A 9,508-nucleotide genomic window follows, 5' to 3' on the forward strand; every position below is an offset into this window, starting at 1 on the left:
TCTTGGGGTTCATTTCGCTTAACATCATCTTATCTGGTCGTATGTACATAGCTTTTGAACTTTTATGCTTGTCTGAGACATATAATAGTTATTTCAAATAAGGGAAACCATAGGACCTATGTTTCTTTGGGTTTGGCTTACTTCACTTGATATAATTTTTTCCAAGACTCCACTTAGAGTTCCCCTATGATCCAGCAATCTCTTTTTTGGCATTTGCCCAAATGTTCACAAACAAGACCATATTAAGCTACCAGCACAACTATGTTTATTGCAGTGTTATTTAACATAGCTAAGATATGGAACCAACCCAGATGCCCCTCAGAAGATGAATGGATCAAGAAAATGTGATACACACACACACACACACACACACACACACACACAATGGAATTCTATGCCTCAATCAGGGAGAATGATATCGCCCCAATTGCTAGGAAATGGAAAGACGCAGAAACAATTGTATTAAGTGAAATAAGCCAGGCTCATTTAACCATAGGTCCCATGGTTAATCTTACTTGCAGTAACTAGTACATGGTACCATATAACCATATAAGAAGATGTTATGTGAAATGAACCCCGAGATAGGGACACAAATGATTTTTATTCCATGAGATACTTATCTGTATATAATCCCCCAAATAAATTTGGAAGGGGAGCTGTCATTCAAATACAGAGCATCACCCTTGAGCAAAAAAGCCTAAGTGACAAGGTAAGGTCATGAGTTTAAACCATAATATCAGCACTCAAAAAAGTTGATTTATTTTCCTTGAGGTTTTTATTAAATTGCTCAGAAAATAATCAACGTTATATTTATGTTTAGCATTACTATTAAAATCATGTTATATTTATTTATGTTATTCTTTATTTTCTTTGTTGTTTTTTATTAAGTTTTTTTAATTGTGAAAATACTGTACAGAGGGGTCTTTATTTTCTTAAATTTTACTTACACATTAATATCCAGTAATGATAAGAGATGACTACTGTTTCACACGTTTTTATGTCAGTTGAATATATGGATGAGAGGTGCATACAAGGAGTTTGGACTGAAAATAGATATTTGCAAGCTTTTCACATAAAGAATGGATAATTGAAGGAGCTGCTGGCATGTATGAGATAAACCAAAGAAACCAGCAAAGAAAGATAAGGTATGATTCTGGAAAGCACACAATTTTGGAAGAAAAAAAAAACAGGGAAAATTTGTGGCTTTTGGTAAGAATTTTGTAACCCACCTACATATTTGATTCCTTATTTCTAGCAGAAGGCATTTCAGTTAACTTTACTTTCCAAAGTTAAACATGATTGACATTTAATGCTAACTGGCCTCTGTCTCAGGTAAGCAATTATTCTAGCCAGGTGCCAGGGTCTCATGCTTATCATCCTAGTTACTCAGAGAGCTGAGACCTCTAGATCATAGTATAAATCCCATCTGGAGAGGAAAATTGGTGAGACTTTTCTGTTCAATTAACCATAAGAAAATTGGAAGTGACACTGTGGCTCAAAGTGGGAACACTAATGTTGAGTAATAAATCTCAGAGACAGAACCCAGGCCCTGAGTTGAAGCTCTCTGAAAGTATTCTTAAAATACTTGTTCTCAGTAATTCTTTAACTTTTCTAGAAGACTGTCTAAACTTAGAGGTTTTTTATTTCATGTTGTCAGAATTTAATTTTAAGATGTTCAGAGAAAAATTATGTATATTAAGAACTGGTTTGTATTGTTTTGTATTACGTATTGCTTCTACACCTACAGATCTGCTGGAAAGTAGATGGCCAAGCCACCCCTACCCCCACCAAAGTTGTAAAGTTCATGTTTTGACATAATGATTTGTACATCTCATTGATGCAGTGGGTCCAGCTGTTTTCCTAGCTAAACGATTTGTTTTTGCCCTTCCCCTCCACAAATTATACCAACATCAAATGCAGTGAAAACAGGGGTTATAGCGTGGGGGAGGGACATACAAAGCAATATAGAAATCATCTTATAAATATGTTAGAAACAACTGCATGAAAGAGAAAAAATTGAATACTTATCTTGGGGTTCATTCACCTAACATCAACTTCATCTGACCTTTTCTGCTTGACTCAGACATATACTAGATATTGCAAATAAAGAAAGACATGGGACCTATGTTTCTTTGGATCTGGCTTACTTCACTTAATATAATTTTTTCCATGTCTTTCCATTTCCTAACAAATGGGGCAATGCCATTCTTTCTGATGGAGGCATAGAATTCCATTGTGTATATATACCACATTTTCTTGATCCATTCATCTACTGAGGGGTATCTGGGTTGGTTCCATGTCATAACTATGGTAAATAATTCTGCAATAAACATAGGTGTGCTGGTAGCTTTAGTATGGTTTTGTTTGTTATCATGTGGGTAAATGCCCAAAAGTGGTATTGTTGGGTCATAAGGGAGCTCTATGTGGAGTCTTTTGAGGAACCTCTATACTGCTTTCCACAGTGGTTGAACAAGTTTACACTCCCACCAACAATGTAGTAAAGTTCCCTTCTGGGCACATCCCCTCCAGCTCCTGTTGTTATTAGAGTTCTTGTTTATAGCCATTCTAACTGGGGTGAGGTGGTACCTCAATATTGTTTTTATTTGCAATTCTTTTATGGCTAGAGAGGTTGAGCATTTCTTCTTGTGCTAATTGGCCATCCTTCTTTCCTCTTCAGAGAAGTTTCTCTTTAAGTCTTTAGCCCACTTATTAATTGGGCATTTGTTTCTTTGAGGATTTGTTGGGGGATTTAATTTTTTGTTCCAAGTATATTTTAGATATGAGACCATTGTCCATTGTATGGCTAGTGCAGATCTTCTCCCAATCTTTGGGCTGTCTAGTGATCTTACTAGCTATGTCCTTTGCCATGCAGAAGCTCTGCAATTTCATGCAATCCCATTTGTCCCATTTATCTTTTTTTTTTTTTTTTTTTTTTTGTATTTCTGGGTCTCAATTAAGAAATTTCGGCCTGTGCCAAGGAGAACTAGGGCTTCTCCTATTCCGTCCTGTAATGTTTTCAGAGTAAGACTTGAAACTTTTAGAGTTTCAAATATTACAGGAAGATCTTGGATTCATGTTGAATGGATGTGAGTAGATTAAGCTTTTGCAAAATTCATGTGTGTGTGTGCGGGGCGGGTTATATTTATTATTGAAATCAAGGATAAGGAATATGGTTCCTTTTTCTGAGATATACATTATGGTGTTCCTTTGTTGGTGGTAGGCTCTGATTGCTTGCCTTTTCCTGACGTGTACAATCCAACTCTATTTTTCCATTAAAGTTACTTAATTATTATTGAACTTATAGTGCTCTGATATTGCTTTGTCTTTAGTCTGCCATCTAGGATCTTCTTTTCCTCTTAAATGTTAACATTCAATATAAATTTTACCTCCTGACTGATTACTCCCTTTAATCTGCATTTTGCAATAAGTATTATAATACCTTTGATCTCTGTATTCATGAAGAAAAACCATTTCGAATTGTTTGTTTAATGTAATAACACCTGGACAGATTTGTTAGCACCAAGACCTTAAATTTTCTTTTGTAGTTTTAGTTTAAAATAACCTTCCTCCATGTTTTCCGCATAGGTAGACAAAGAATTCCCACAATGCCTCACAATTTTTATATTTCACTTTGTCTATGTGTCTTTGTCCCTGCTAAATTTTTCTGGATGCCTGTATCAGCTACCCAACCCCTGCAAAGCTGTTGCTGCTACCCAATTTCCTGCCACTGCAACTCAGCAATTACAGTCACACTTACCCTTTCCCTGGTATTCCCTTTCTCTGCTACTCATTTTGCTACCCATAAATCTTATCACCATGGTTCCAGCCACCTGATCCCTGACACCCTTATCTCTGCTACCACATTCCCAAACAAAGCAAGGCAAGAGTAGGCACCGACAGTCGACTTGGGTACTCCTCTTGCAAGCACAATGGGACGTTATTCCTCAGGTATTTATTATGAGGGACTAACTAGTGATGAAAAGAGAAGAGGTTACTCAGAGGGGACTAAAATCCAAGGATATCTACTTATAACTTGTTGCTAGGAAAAGCAGACCCTAAGGTGAAAGTTAATTAAAAAAGAAAATTTGACAAAAATATTGAGGATGATATAAAAAGTTTAGCTGAGTCTCTTGTACCAGTGATATGAATTATTTTATGACATAGATATGTAACTATTTTGCATTTTAAAAAGTATATGAAGATGCACATTTATGTGATACTTATATTAATTTATGGAATAGTTGCATATGATCATGTTAATCATATTCAATGTTTATGCTTTATGATATGCTCATTACTCTGCCTTTAGCAATATGAATTGAGCTCTCTAAAAATAAATGGAATTGCAATGTCAAATACTACAAGGAGATTACTGAGGCTAATACCAAAACGAAAGCTGATAATGAAAACTGAAAAAAGGTACAAGCTTGAAGGGAAGGGATCAGTGGTATATTACTAGCTTTTTAAACAGTCTTAGAAAGCAGAAGATGATTTTTGATTCTTGCATTTTGGAACCTCTTTAATGAGTAGTTAAACAAAAAATGATCCAAATGACTGAAAATCCACTGACAGGAATTATTAGATTAAAATTATACTCAAAGTTGCCTTGAGATGCAGGCAGGCTTTATTCCTTTCCTATTAAATTAATGGAATAAGCTTACTTTTGAATGGTTGGACAGTCCATGACACTTGTTAAAAAACAAGAAAAGATACTGGAGAGGAAAAAAAGAGGAAGGAGACTCAAGGCTGCTGAAATTAGCATATTTCCCATTTGGACTTTAATGGGTTGTTACTACAAAGAATTAGAATTTCATCTTAAGATAATAATTTCAAAATGGATGTGCTAAAGGATAACTTCGAAATGTAATATTTAATGCTGTTGGATTACTTGAAGACAAAGGTTTACAGAAAACTTTAAATTCCAGAAAAACTATAATGTATCAATAATTACCTAGAAGAAATATAATTTAAAATTTCACCTGTTCAAAGCAAACCCTGGCAGGAAAGTCTGCGAGTCACTTATCTCCAAATAAGAAGTGGCTCTGTGCCTCAATTGGGAGAAGGCTCACCTTGAGCTCAAGAATCCAGGGATATGTTAATACGCAGGCCCTGAGTTCAAGCCCCATGACTGACAAGAAGAAATTTTAAAGAATTAAACCATTAGGGCCGGAAGGAGACTCAGTGGTAGAATGTTTGTCTTGCATGCATGAGGTCCTGGGTTCAATTCCTCAGCACCACATAAGCAGAAAAAAACTGGAAGTGGCACTGTGGCTAAAGTGGTAGTGTGCTAGCCTTGAGCTGAACAGCTCAGGGACAGCACCCAGACAGAGAGGTCAGGCCCCCCTACCAAAAACAACAACAACAACAACAGTTAAAGCATCAAACAGCCTGAAGATGTTGTCCAGAATAATGAATGCAGCATTATCCATTTACATGACTTAGTGAATTGAAACAACCTAGTTTACCAGTGGAGATGGTGGGCATTGTGTGTGTGTGCCAAAGCCTGCAAAATTATTTTGTACTTTATCAGGGAGGGAGAAAGGAGGAAATTGGGGGGAGGAGTGAGGTGTTTGGTGGACTTGCCTTTTGATCCACTGATTGTTTTCTGGAGTCAAATTCAGAGAAATTCTGCTTGCGATCCTAGTTGCATGGGGAATTAAGAAGCCATATACTGGAAGTGGTTTTGTCCTGTCCTTGGCCTGGTTCTAACCACCACTGGATAATCCAAGTCCCACTTCAGGAAAAAGATGCCTTGAAGACTACTGATCCATTGAGCAGGTGGACCTAACCACAGCCAGAATAGGCAGAAAATGCAATTCCGAGGGCAGCCCTGGAAATCTACAGCAGGTGGAATTTTTTATATATTTTTATTGTAAAAATACTGTACAGAGGGCTCAGAGTACAGGACTAGGTAATGAACACATTTCTTATACAGCACTGTTACCTCCTCCTTTGTTTTTCCCCTGCCATCTTTTCCCTCCCCATATCTCCAACTCCTCCCTCCTCGACCCCTGCCTGACATTGTAAATCCATTTTTGACACAGTGTCTTGTACATCTCATTGTTACAATGGGTCAACCTGCATCCCCATTAAAGCATTCTGCCATATCCCTTCCACTCCCCAAATTACAAATATATATATATATGATGCAGAACACTTGAATCAAATAAAGTGAAAACAGGGGTATACCGTCGGGGGATGAACCTACAAAAGAAAGAAAGGAAAAACCACTTGTGTCTCTGACATAGGGTACATTTCGCTTAACATCATCTTGTATGGTCATATGTTCTTAGCCTATGATCTTCTCTGCTTGTCCTAGACATGTTCTAATCCTTGCAAACAAAGGTAAAAGAAGGTAAACCATGGGTCCTTTGTTTCTTTGGGTCTGCTTACTTCACTTAATATAATTTTTACCAAGTCTTTCCATATCCTAACATATGGAGCAATGTCATTTTTTCTGATGGAAGCAGAGAATTCCAGTGTGTGTGTGTGTGTGTGTGTGTGTGTGTGTGTGTGTGTGTGTGAGTGAGTGTGTGTGTGTGTGTGTGTGTGTGTGTGTGTGTGTACCACATTTTCTTGATCCATTCATCTGCTGAGGTGCATCAGGGTTGGTTCCATATAATAGCTATGGTGAATAATACTGCAATAAACATAGTTTTGTTGGTAGCTTTGTGATCATTTGGGTAAGTGCCCAAAAGTGGGGTTGCTGGGTCATTGGGCAGCTCTACATGGAGTCTTTTGAAGAAATTCCATACTGGTTTCCAAAATGGTTAAACAAGTTTACCCTCCTACCAGTAATGCAGTAGGGTTCCCTTTTAGCTACATCCCCACCAGCATCTGTCATCATTACATTTCTTGATTATAGCCAATCTAACTGGATGAGGTGTAATCTCAATGTTTTGATTTGCATTTCTTTCATGTCTAGAAAAGTTGAGAATTTCTTAATGTGTCTAATGGACATTTTTTATTTCATCTTCAAAGAAGTCTCTCTTTAAGTCTTCAGCCCACTTAGTTATTGGGCAGTTGTTCCTTTGAGGATTTGTTGTTGTGAGATTTATGATTTTGAGTCTTAAGTATATATTAGATATAAGACTTTGTCTGTTTTATGACTCATGAAGAACTTCTCCCAGTAAGTGGGCTTTTAATTGATCTTGCTCTCTATGAGCTTTACCTTGCAGATGCTCTGCGTGTTACATGCAATCCCATTTCTACAACCTTTCTTTGATTTGTTGTTTCTGGTTCTCTATTAAGAACATTTTGGCATGTGCTAAATAGCCCTGGAATTTCTCTTTTCCTTCATGTAATGTTTTCACGGTGTCTGCTTTTATTTTGAGGTCTTTGATCCATTTGGACTTGATTCTCATGCAGGCTGATATATATATATATATATATATATATATATATATATATATACATATATATATATATGCATATATATATGTATGTATGTATGTATGTATGTATCTAGCTTTAGTTTTCTAGAGGTGTTTAACCAATTTTGCCAACACCATTTACTGAAAAGGCTGTCTTTCTTCCATTCTATTTTTTTTAGCTCCCTTGTCAAAGATCAGGTGGCTATAGGTCACTTGGTTCATTTCTGAGTCTTCAGTCCTATTCCATTGGTCCTCAAATCTGTTCTTGTGCCAGGACAAAGATGTTCTTATTACTATGGCGTTTCACCATAGTTTGAAATTTGGAACTGATATTGCTACAGTGCTGTTCTTTTGGCTAAGGACTGATGAACCTACAGCCAGCATTATACTTAATGGTGAAAAATTAAAGTCATTTCTTATAAATTCAGGAAAGAGATAAGGATGTCTGCTCTCTCCATTCTTCTTCAACTTAGTATAGGAATGCTACCTGGGACAATAAGACAAGATGGAAAATTAAAGGGAATCCAAATAGGGAAAGATGAAGTAAAACATACAAGATGACCAATGGAGTAGAATTGAAAACCCAGAAATGAATTTACAGTCCCATAGGCATCTAATTTTCGATAAGGAAGCTAAAAAATAGAATGGAAGAAAGACAGCCTCTTCAGTAAATGGTTCTGGCAAAATTGGTTAACTACTTGTAGAAAACTAAAGCTAGATCTTTATTTATCACTCTGCACAAGAATCAACCCCAAATGGATTAAAGACGTATGAATCAAAGCAGACACTCTGAAAATTTTATAGGATGGAATAGCAGAAACCCTAGATCTCCTTGGCACAGGCTGAAATTTTCTTAATAGAGATACAGAAATACAAAAAAAAATCAAAGACAAATGGGAAAAATGGGACTGCATGAAATTGAAGAGCTTCTGCATGGCAAAGAACATAGCTAGCAAGATCACTAGAAAGCCCATGGATTGGGAGAAGATCTGCACTAGCCACACAACGGACAAGGGTCTCATATCTAAAATATACTTGGAACTCAAAAAATTAAACCCCCCAACAACAAATCTTCAAAGAAACAACTGCCCAATAAATAAGTGGCCTAAAGATTTAACGAGAAACTTCTCTGAAGAGGAAAGAAGGATGGCCAATAAACACATGAAGAAATGCTCTTTAGTAATGAAAGAAATGCAAATCAAAACAGCATTGAAATAACACCTAACCCCAGTTAGAATGGCTATAATCAAGAACTCTAATAACAACAGATGCTGGAGGGGATGTGGACAGAAGGGAACCTTACAGCACTATTGGTGGCAGTGTAAACTTGTTCAACCACTTTGGAAAGCAATATGGAGGTTCCTCAAATGACTGCACATAGAGCTCTCCTATGACCCAGAAATCCCACTTTTGGACATTTACCCAAATGTTCACAAACAAGTCCACAGTAAAACTTCCAACACGACTATGTTTATTGCATCATTATTTACCATAGCTAAAATATGTAACCAACCCAGATGCCCCTCAGTAGATGAATGGATCAAGAAAATGTGGTATATATACAAAATGGAATCTATGCCTCCATCAGAAAGAATGACATTGCCCCATTTGTTAGGAAATGGAAAGACTTGGAAAAAATTATATTAAGTGAAGTAAGCCAGACCCAAAGAAACACAGCTCCCATGGTCTTCCTTATCTGCAGTAACTAGAATATGTCTGAGTAAAGCAGAATCGGTCAAATAAGTTGATGTCAGGTCAAGGAACCCTAAGATATGTATTCAAATGTTTTTTTTTTTCTTTCATGGGATTGTTTCTAACACATTTATAAGATTATTTCTTTGTCGGTTTGTATGTCCCTCCCCCATGGTATAACCCCTGATATTGGTATAATTTCTGGAAGGGAATGGCAAAAACAAATCATTTAACTAGGGATACAGGTGGACCCATTGCAACAATAAGATGTACAAGTCATTATGTCGAAATCGAACTTTACAACTTTGGTGGTGGAGAGGAGGATTGGGTGTCGACGCAAGGGGAGGATGGGAAGGAATGGATCGGGGAAACAAAGTAGGAGGCTACAACGCTTCAGAAGAAATGTACTCATTATCTTGCCCAGGTAATTTTAACCCCTCTGT

Source organism: Dipodomys spectabilis, unplaced genomic scaffold (genome assembly GCF_019054845.1).
Source record: "Dipodomys spectabilis isolate Male_0828 unplaced genomic scaffold, ASM1905484v1 ptg000350l, whole genome shotgun sequence".
In the NCBI taxonomy this organism is placed as follows: Eukaryota; Metazoa; Chordata; class Mammalia; order Rodentia; family Heteromyidae; genus Dipodomys; species Dipodomys spectabilis.